The sequence below is a fragment of the Oenanthe melanoleuca genome, chromosome 9 (genome assembly GCF_029582105.1).
Source record: "Oenanthe melanoleuca isolate GR-GAL-2019-014 chromosome 9, OMel1.0, whole genome shotgun sequence".
In the NCBI taxonomy this organism is placed as follows: domain Eukaryota; kingdom Metazoa; phylum Chordata; class Aves; order Passeriformes; family Muscicapidae; genus Oenanthe; species Oenanthe melanoleuca.
In genome coordinates, this window is record NC_079343.1 from 18,963,247 (window position 1) to 18,972,893 (window position 9,647).

General features: G+C 45.6%; 1 protein-coding gene across 3 annotated transcripts in view; it reads right to left on the reverse strand.

Moving 5' to 3' along the window:
* Positions 1–9,297, reverse strand: part of GNB4 (G protein subunit beta 4) — a 30,615-nt gene extending 21,318 nt beyond the window's left edge. Inside the window, exon 1 of one of the 3 annotated variants that reach the window (XM_056498670.1) lies at positions 9,160–9,297. The gene's annotated coding sequence lies outside the window, so the exon portion shown is untranslated. Of the gene's footprint in view, positions 1–5,543; positions 5,693–8,631; positions 8,712–9,159 lie in introns of those variants that run through there. The other 2 variants (XM_056498672.1, XM_056498671.1) reach the window with 2 other exon arrangements.
* Between the last annotated feature and the right edge of the window lie 350 nt (positions 9,298–9,647).

The following is a 9,647-nucleotide window of genomic DNA, read 5'->3' on the forward strand; positions in this document are numbered from 1 at the left end:
CAACCCCACCCCAACAGGGTGGCACAAGCAGCTTCAAGGCAACAATATTGCTCCTTCCTCCCTTTGCCAGAACACCTTGGACTCCTGATGGTAAAGAGCAGAAATGTGTGCCATTTTATACACAGCCAGCCAGGGATTTTAACAGGATTTTGAAATAAAGCCTGCTACATCAAAACACTTCTGTTTACCACAAGAACTAACTTGCAGTTATGAACAGAATATAAACCTCTGTGTTCGCCTTCAGCACTGTAAACATCACCCTTGAGTGTTTCTCAGCCACAGAGGGGAGCAGAGGAAGCAGCAGCTGAGCACAAAGCCATGGCCTGGCTCACAGAGAGAGAACCCACATGGGTTGGGCTGGAACTGGGTCATCTTCGAGGTCCCCTCCAACCCAAACCACGCTGTGGCTCCACAGGGAGCAGCCCAGGCACACCAGGGCACAGCCCACCTTGGGTTTGGTGGCTGGTTTGATTACAGTTTCCATGGAGGACAAACAGCCCAACAAACACTGACCCTGTCGACAGCAGTCACAAAACAGACAAAGGAAATCAGTTTAGAATTTAAAGTGAAGTGATTCTTAAATCTACTAATAAAAAAACATCACTGACTTGAGACTGCTGCCCTTCATTTGGCTGGCAGCTCATGAGACTTAAGCCCAGAGACATGAGAGTTTATTTCTAATAACCAACTGAAGTCCAAGCCATTCACAAAACACACACAGAAAAACCTTACTCTTCTTAACCCACACACACTAGATTCTAGAAAAAAAAGCTTCAAGAAATTCAGTGTTAAGCATAACGCTGAGAAAAGCACAGGAAGGGAGGATTTTTTAGTCATGAATATTTCACAGTCCAACAGTGATTTTTCCAAAATTAACATTCTTGCATCTTATATTCATTATGTTCATTTCCAGGTCAAAATGTTTTGGTACATAAGCACAAACTTAAAAATATCACACTGCCTTGCAAAGAGAACTTCATATGAAATTCATATTATCTTGTCTTTAGTGACTATAATAATGATTCCCCAGTAAAAACTTGGTTCACTGACCTCAGGACACTCCATTACTTACAAATTATTATTGGTTTTGCAATTCAAAACATGTAAGAAATGGCAAGAAATATATTAATGAAGCAGAAAGATATAACCCTAAATAATAAGACAGAGATGGTTCCAGTCCAATTTCTTCCTTGGGGACAGACAGGTGGACACATATGGAGTGAGCTGAGGGCTTTTGTCTCTTCAAATACCCAGCTATACCCAGAAGCTATTTTAACATTTTAGTAGGAGAAGTGTACTGCAGAGTGACAATCCAAAGTCATTTTCAAAGACCCTCATTTACATTTAAATCCATCTCTAAGCAAGTTTGACTTTAGATTTTTTTAAGGGGCTAATGCATTGCTATTTCCTGAAGTGGCATCATGTAGGGCCAAGCAGTGCTATGCATATAAAATCTGGTCTGGCACCTACAGGCACAAAAGATTACTGAAGCAGCCTCCTGTTATCTGAGAGTGAGCAGACTGCACAGTGTGCATAAAAAGCACCAAGTGCACAGAAAATTTTAGGTTTAAAGTCAGCAGAGAAGATACACATGAAGAGAAACTACAGTGTCGACAGGAAAAGTGCCTCCATTCAGCTCGGATGACTGTTCACTGGCCCGCAATAATTCCTGGCTGACAGTTTTTGAAAGTGGAGCATTCTCACTCTCTTGAGGAGCAGAAAGCCCAGCAGTACCAGTTACACACACACACTGCATCCTTTCAAATGTCCCATCAGCTCGGGAGAAGCCATGCATTTGATGGATCCATGGTCCCCAGCAGCCTTCCCTCCTCCCCATCAGCACCACTGGCACTCCCCTGGTACTGCAGTCACAGCGAGGCATTATGTGCTGCTCACAGCTTACAGCTGCACCCTTTCACAGCAAAACAAGGCAACAGAAACATTTGTGCTTTTTTTAATACCAATTATCCAAAGGTCAGATAAAACTACTGCCCTCAGGTCTAATTTTAATTTTGCTTTTGGGTTCACAATACATTTCTGGTCAATTACTTGTGATTTGAAGCCATGAAAATTAAGTTCTCTTCCAGACTAGAGTTCAGGCTACCTTAGCAGGCTTTTCTAAATTTTTTTTTTTTTTTTTGAGATTCACATTTATATGAGATACATATACTTTCTACCAAAAACCTCACACTACAGATCAGAAATTCAATGCTAGAATGTAAAACCCCTATCTACTGTTTTTCCACCCTCATTACTGCAAATATGGGACTAAGAGCACATGGGCTGTGTAGCTACTTCTCATACCACTTGTGATGAGACTGATATATCTAATCCATACTCCTTGGAATTCCTTTTGATGTTTTCTCAAGCAGTAATGTCTGTTTTCAAGCAGTTGCTCACTAAAGAAGATACAACATCCAATACTGAAGAAAGAAGTTATGTTAAGGATATCAGCAGCACTCTGTTCCTAACTATCTCCACACTTGCAGGGTTCTCAAAACAAAGGCTATCTTTGTAGAAGCAATTTTTAACTGGTCCATAGTCAGAAATTACCTATCTGCCTGAAAAGAAAATGGGCCTAGATTAAGTTTCCAACATAAGAGGATAAAAGAAACAAACTGCTGCTGCAAAGAAGCACAATATTGATTCCCACCTGTACTAGTCTTTCACAAAGTGCAACTTTTTTATATGAAAACTTTTTTATGAACACATGATACTCACTAGGTTATAAACAGCAGAATTCCCCTGTGGAGACAAAGCCTAAGGTTATAGACAGGAATAATCAGTCAGGCACCACAGCCAGGAGACAGCCCATGGCTCCACAACCTGCTTTGCTCAAGGGTCTTTCCAATCCACTGAGCTGCTGCTCTAAATGCTCCATACTTGTCTCAGTCATGGTGAGCAGGACAGCAGCTCAGCTAAATCCCTGCCTGTTCTAGCCCTCACCACAGAGCAGACATTGCTCTTGAAAGTCTCTTTGGGTTTAATGTCTGAGATATGCATTCCACCACTCGAGTTCTTCTCAGCAGTGGTGAATGATGGATTGGTAAAAATGGCTAAAGATTAAGCTCCTGCTTCCAGAAGCTACACACAAGCACAGAGATGCCTGTGAATGACAAGGCAAACACAGCCACAGCTCTAAAACTCGGCAGCAATTCAACTGTTTGCTAAGGTTGTTGGCCTTTCAGCTCTCATCCTGTCACAGTTACCAAAGCTCTACGATTCAGGGCCATGAGGTTCCTGTAGAGATTGAGAACAGAGAATTTCTTGAGCTTCTGAAGCAGCACCACCAGGAAAAGCCAACTTTCTTCACTCCATTCCTTTCCAAAGTGCATACTCTGCTTTTGATGCCCATCTATCTGCATTTGTAAGAACGTCTAACAGATGAGCAGGAAAAAAATGCTTTAATGACCTCCCATCTCCAGCTATCTGACTTCCAAATTAGCTGCTTTTTCCTAAAGTGTGAGCAACTGCAGTGAAGCACTCACATCATCAAATACTCATTCACAGGATATTTACTCTGGACTAGTATTTTTATTTTGCTGTATAAAAAATGAATTAATAATCCAGCTCCCTCTATAGTGATGCTTCCAAAACAAAAAAGGAGTTTCCCATTTTCTGATGCATATCTTAGAAATTAAGGTTGTGTTTGTAGCACCAAGCCACAGTTTTTCTTCCAGGCCATCTCATTCTCCACACTTTGAATTAATTTTGTATTTAGACACCTTGTATTAAAACTACTTGAAAAATCAATGAAGAAGTTTCTTGTCCAACAAGTATCAGTCAGTGAGACTGAGAACAGGAATTCAGTGTCCTATAAAAAGCTGTAACACTTCCCTGTGGAGCACTACTCCCCTCCCCTGAGATAGCCAGGAGAACCCAACCCCCCTGCTATGTCCTTCCTACCATTCAATGGAAGGAAAATGGTACCAATGTCCTGATTAATTTCTTGAAATTCTAGGGCATCTGGACTTGATGCTGTCATGGAAACTTTGCTGTGTTTTTTTAAGTCTGCTTTTATCGTGCCTAATGTCAAGATTAAAACAAAACTCAATCTTCTCATCAGCACTGTGCACAAGCAAAGGGAAGGGCTCCAGTCTTCCTCCTCAACAGCAACACAAGATAAATACATGGTCCTAAATCTAATTCATATTTTACAGGGGAAGAGAAAGCTTTTACAGGATTTAACTACCTAAAACCTAGTGAACTCCAATTTACTAACTTTTAGTACTGTGACATGACATTGCACTGTCAAAATCTTTAAGTCAAATCATCAACGCTGATCAAAATCAATAAGTACACACTAAATTTCATGTGTGAAATCAGATTTTGACAAGCATAACATCTATACATGGAATCTGAATACTTTTTCCAGCTCAGTAACAAATAAGCTCAACTTAAATCAAGATCTGGAAGAAGAAAAATGTCTTCCTTTTCCAAGCTAGGAATAAAACTGTTTTATGTATACAATCATCAACAACCAATTATGACACAAAGGGTACCAGAAAAATACTCAGATCAAATATTTCTTTTAAACTGATTTTAAATATCACATTTCAGCAATAGATCATTAAAAAGCATCTTTAATTTTAATACAAGACTTCAAATGCACACAAATACCACACAAATTGCATTTCAATATATAAACATAAAATTACATAAGTGCAATTTATGTTAGAAAAAATTACAACATATATATATGCATATATATACATATATATATATCAAAAAACATATACAAAAAATAATCCAACAAGAATTAAATCATCAGGTTATCTGGAAACTGCTTGGATGCTCTGTGCTAGACTGGATGCTGACCACCTGAATTAATACCTGCATGATGAAAACAAACCAGGCAGGTCCAAGAGTTCCCAGTGCTGATTGCAATGAGGTGATTTGTTCTTGTAAAGCTGCCAAGACAGTCACTGAAAGCAGCTCCAAAACCAATCTCATTTAAGAAGCACATTCAATTCTGAGATTGATTTTATGATTTCATTTTGTTCTCCTCCCCACCCCATTTGAAAATTAAAACCTTAAAAAATAATTTCAATGTTAACATTACTCAGCTCTTTTAATGTTTCAAAACACTGGGATTCACAATGACTCAAATATTTGGCTTACACTGAAAATCCATATGATTAATATTTGTCTGAGATCTAACATAAGAAGGAGGGAAGAAAACAATTCCTGCAGATTGTCAAACCTGTTTTGCCCCAAAGAACTAATTTTATGTAATAGGTGGCACTTGAGAGTGCCTTTTGCTCTACAACACAAACAGGCATTTCCATCTTTCCCCTTCTTTTCAATTTAAGCCCTTTTAGAAAGCAAGAGATTGCAGGAGTTACAGTAACTGAATCAAAATTTGGCTTAGTTGTCAGCATTTCACAAACTTTTGGAAGTCGAGACACCGTAAATGAAATGAAACCATCTTCAGTGAACTGCATAAGCATTTGCCAGCCAATGTCCATCAGTACCAGTGTTAATTCTGGCTTTCACAAACCCTCAGCCCAGCTCTCCCCAGGCACTGCCCCACAGCCACTCACAATGATCTCACATCCAGTGTCACTGGTGGCATCCAGGCTGACATTCACTCAAAGCATTCAGGAATTCCCCTCCTGCTCTTCTGTTTCAGGCTCTCTGCAAAGACAGTTCTGCTGTTCAAACACTGCTGAAGACATGACCCCAGGCCTGAACAGTGCCATCCTTTTAACTAAAGCTGCAGCTTAGTACAGCCCAGCCTCCCGTTATCCAGGAAGCTCCATGAAGCTCTCTGCACTAATATCAGGTACCAGAGCACAGCCTCAAGAGAACAGCACACATTACGTGTTTTTCAGGAGCACTTGGTCCAGTTCTGTTTCACATAAATTCCGTTACAAAACTCTGGGCTGCAAAACACAGAAGTTTCACACAAGAATGAAACAATAACAACTAAATTTAATTACACACTTCAGAAGATGAAGTAAGTGACAGGTCTGTATCCAATTAGAAAACAGAAAAAAAATTTGGTGCAACTTAAAAAATATTTTCTTGATTAGCAATACTATGCATACTTTCTAAACAGCCAGTTCCAGGCACTTGGGAGCTGCATTAATCTGAGCACTGATATTTCCAGACAGTGTTAAGTACAAAACACAATCACTGCATTATCACTGTCCCAAAGTATTTACATTCTAGGAGCATGCACTGCACGTCCAGCTCAGAGATTCTGAATTTCTTACTAGTTCAGTAAGACATCTCAAAGTCACTTCTGAGATATAAAAATATAAATGACTGCCTTCACTAACACAACAGTCATAAATTAAAGACTCTGGCAGAAAACAGAGTAACTGCAGATCATTTATCTACATACTGTGGGGATTTTTTTATTTGTATTTCTTATTCACCTTCAAAATCTTATATTCATAAATGCTGTGCCATTTTTTAAAGTTCCATAATGGTCCAGGAGAGAACTACACAGTTCTGTATTCAAAAATATTTTTGCAAGGTTTTCTAGTGAGGTTTTTGAGTCCTATATTTTTCTTTAGAAACTTGAAAACTAAAATACTTGCACAAATTAAACACGAGATGCATTAGTCCTCAATTAAGCAACATTAAAATACAGTTGAAACTTTCATTATCCAACATAAACGTAACAGATGACATTTGCAGCCAACAATTTTTTACTTAAGATTTAAATGACCGGAGCAGTTAATCAATACCAACTTGCCAAGCACTCAGAAAGGGCTGGAGTAGAGATAAAGCAGCAGCTATTTGTGCAGCACTTTAACAATACAGAAGAGAGAGAAAGAGGCATCTGTAACTCAAACTCAATTTTTTCATGATTAACATGAAAGGTATATAATATACTATTATAGCATAGTTCTTAGCCTATTAAATTTGTATAACCCATCTGCATTATTCACTGTGAAAACTGCTCATTTTAGAGAAATAATAATTCAAAATATAGTTTGCCAGAGCAGACACACAGCAAGACATATCCATGTACTTACAATCTCCCTCATTTCCCTAGCCCCCTTCTTCCAAGATAACATCAGTCTGCTCTTTGGAAGCACAAATTAACTTCACCACAGCTATCATTCTTAAAAATCACAAACAAACCCTGCAAAAACCCACTGAAATTTCCATCCAATTAAGAGACTTTCAGGACTGTGTGTGCTTGTCATGTGGTTTGTTTCATCTTAATTTGTTGATATAGTTATTATTCCTGTTAGCATGGCTGCAGACTTTCCCCAGCTCTAAGCAGTAAGTGCACCTCCTGTAGCTGACACTTCATTGTCAGGTTAGTGACCATCTTTTACATCACTTCCCATATTTCTAACACAAGTCAGGAAGCAGCTTCAGGTTTTCCCCTGAACACTCCCATGACTTTGCAGACTCACGTCCGTGCTATTCCTACAGAACAGTTTTCATCTCTCCCTGGCTTTCACAGCGGGTTTTACAGCCTGGTACCTGTCTCCTCTCCCTGCACCATTTTGCCATTCTTTCCCCTTCCTTTCCTCCACCCAGCAGAGGAGCATCTACTCCTTTGTTGCTTCAGAAATTGATTATACCTAATTAAATTAAGCACTTTTTTTCCTCAGCTCATACTTAGCTTTGAGACTTACCCCACTTCTATTTCAGAACTGAAAACCATCCTGGAAAATCATGTACTTTCCAAGTTACAATAACCAGTCTAATAAAAGACAACATTCTCAACTGTATAATTAACAGGAGGGAACAGATCAGAAGCTTATTTTGCATTAGTTTAGATAATATTACAGCATAAACTAGTCTACCACATCTATAGCTGGTAGCAATTTGGATACTTTTCACAATTTCCAACAGAAATCAAACTAAAAATTAAAGATTATAATCTCAGCAACAAGTGCAAAAATAAAAAAAGCAGATTTAAGAGAAGTAAAATAAACCTGGATGGAGAAATGAGCAATACCTACAAAGCATGACACGAAAAGCACCTAATGACTTTGCACTTTTCCTAAAGACGGGGAGCACCTTCCGATTCACCTTTGCCACAATAGTCACGGAAGGCGTTTAAGTCACAGCCTCTCGCCACAAAGCCGATTTATGGAACGCTGAAAGCCAGCCGAGGGCTGGGTTGCTCCGGTCAGGTTCGGACCCGGGAGCGGAGCTTCCCCAGCTGCTCCCGAGGCTGGAGCCGCCTGTTGCCGCCCGCAGCACAGCCCGGAGCGCAGGTGCCGGTCCAGCCGGAGCTCTGCAGCCCGTGCCCGCCGGCACTGCCCAGCGCGGGCTGCCTGAGCCCGGCAGCTGCTCCCGGGCCGCACGGACCCGCAGCCCGGCCGTGTCCGAGCCGGACCCGGCGGCACCGGGGGTCGCTGCCCCCGCCCCGCCCCGCCCCGCCCGCTGCTCACCTCCCAGCCCGGGGTACCGAGCCTCTCCCTCCCCTCCGCACCCCCGGTCCCCGGCACCACCCCGGGGACCCCCCGGGCCGTGCCCCGGCCCCTCCCTTCCCCGCCGAGCCGGGCGCTGTGCCCGCGCTCCGGGGCGGGCGGGACGGCACCGGGTGCTGCCGCCCGCCCATCCCGCCGCTCCCGGCGGAGCCCGGGACCGCGCCCTCGCCCCGCGGCCGCCCCGGCCCCTGTCCCGCGGGGCTCTCCCTGCCGGGGGCTTCACCTGCCGGGCTCTCACGGCGCTGGGGCCGCTGCCGGCGGCGCCGCCCGAGCTCTGCCTCCCAGCCGCCCCCCTCCAGCGCTGCGCTGGTGCCGCCCATGCCCCCCCATCGCCGCGGATGGGGCCGCCCAAGGGGCGGGGCGGGCGCGGCGCTGCCGGGCGGCCCCGCGGGGGCAGCGCCGGACGCGGGACCGGGACCTGCCCGGGACCCTCCCCGGCACCGGCCAGCCCGAGCCCGCCCCGCTGGGGCCAAGCCCGTCCTCGGGCTCCGCGGCTCGGGCGGGAAGCGCACGGGAGCCTCGCGCCCGCCCGCAGCCCCGCGGGAGCGGCCGGCGCTGCCGCCGCGCCGGGAAGCGCGGCCCGCGGCCCCACGCGGCCCCGCCCGGCCGAGGCTGCCCGGCCCCGGGCCGGCCAGCGGAGCCGCGGGGGCACCGGGCACCGCCCTGGGGCGGCCGCGCGGAGCCGCGGGAGGCGGGCAGAGCCGGCCGCGGGCAGAGCCCGGCCGCGGGGACATCCCCCGGGCGGAGGTACCTGCGGTGTCCGGGCGGCCGCGGAGCGCGGTGTCACCGAGCCGCCGCCATGGCGCTGCTGGGGCGGGAGCGGCTCCGCCCCGCCCGCATGGACCGGACAACGTGACGGGCCGTTACCATGGCAGCGCCGCGTGACGTCAGAGCGCGCACTGCGCCACGCCCCCTGCTGGCGGCGCTTCTGTCACCCCGCGTGTGAGGGACAGCCGTGAGGGACGGGACACGGGGGATAGGGGCACTGAGGGACAGCCGTGAGGGACGGGACACGGGGGATAGGGACACAGAGGGACAGCCGTGAGGGACGGGACACGGGGAATAGGGACACTGAGTGATAGCCGTGAGGGACGGGACACGGGGGATAGGGGCACTGAGAGACAGCCGTGAGGGACGGGACACGGGGGATAGGGACACTGAGAGACAGCCGTGAGGGACGGGACACGGGGGATAGGGACACTGAGAGACAGCCGTGAGGGACGGGACACGAGACATGGA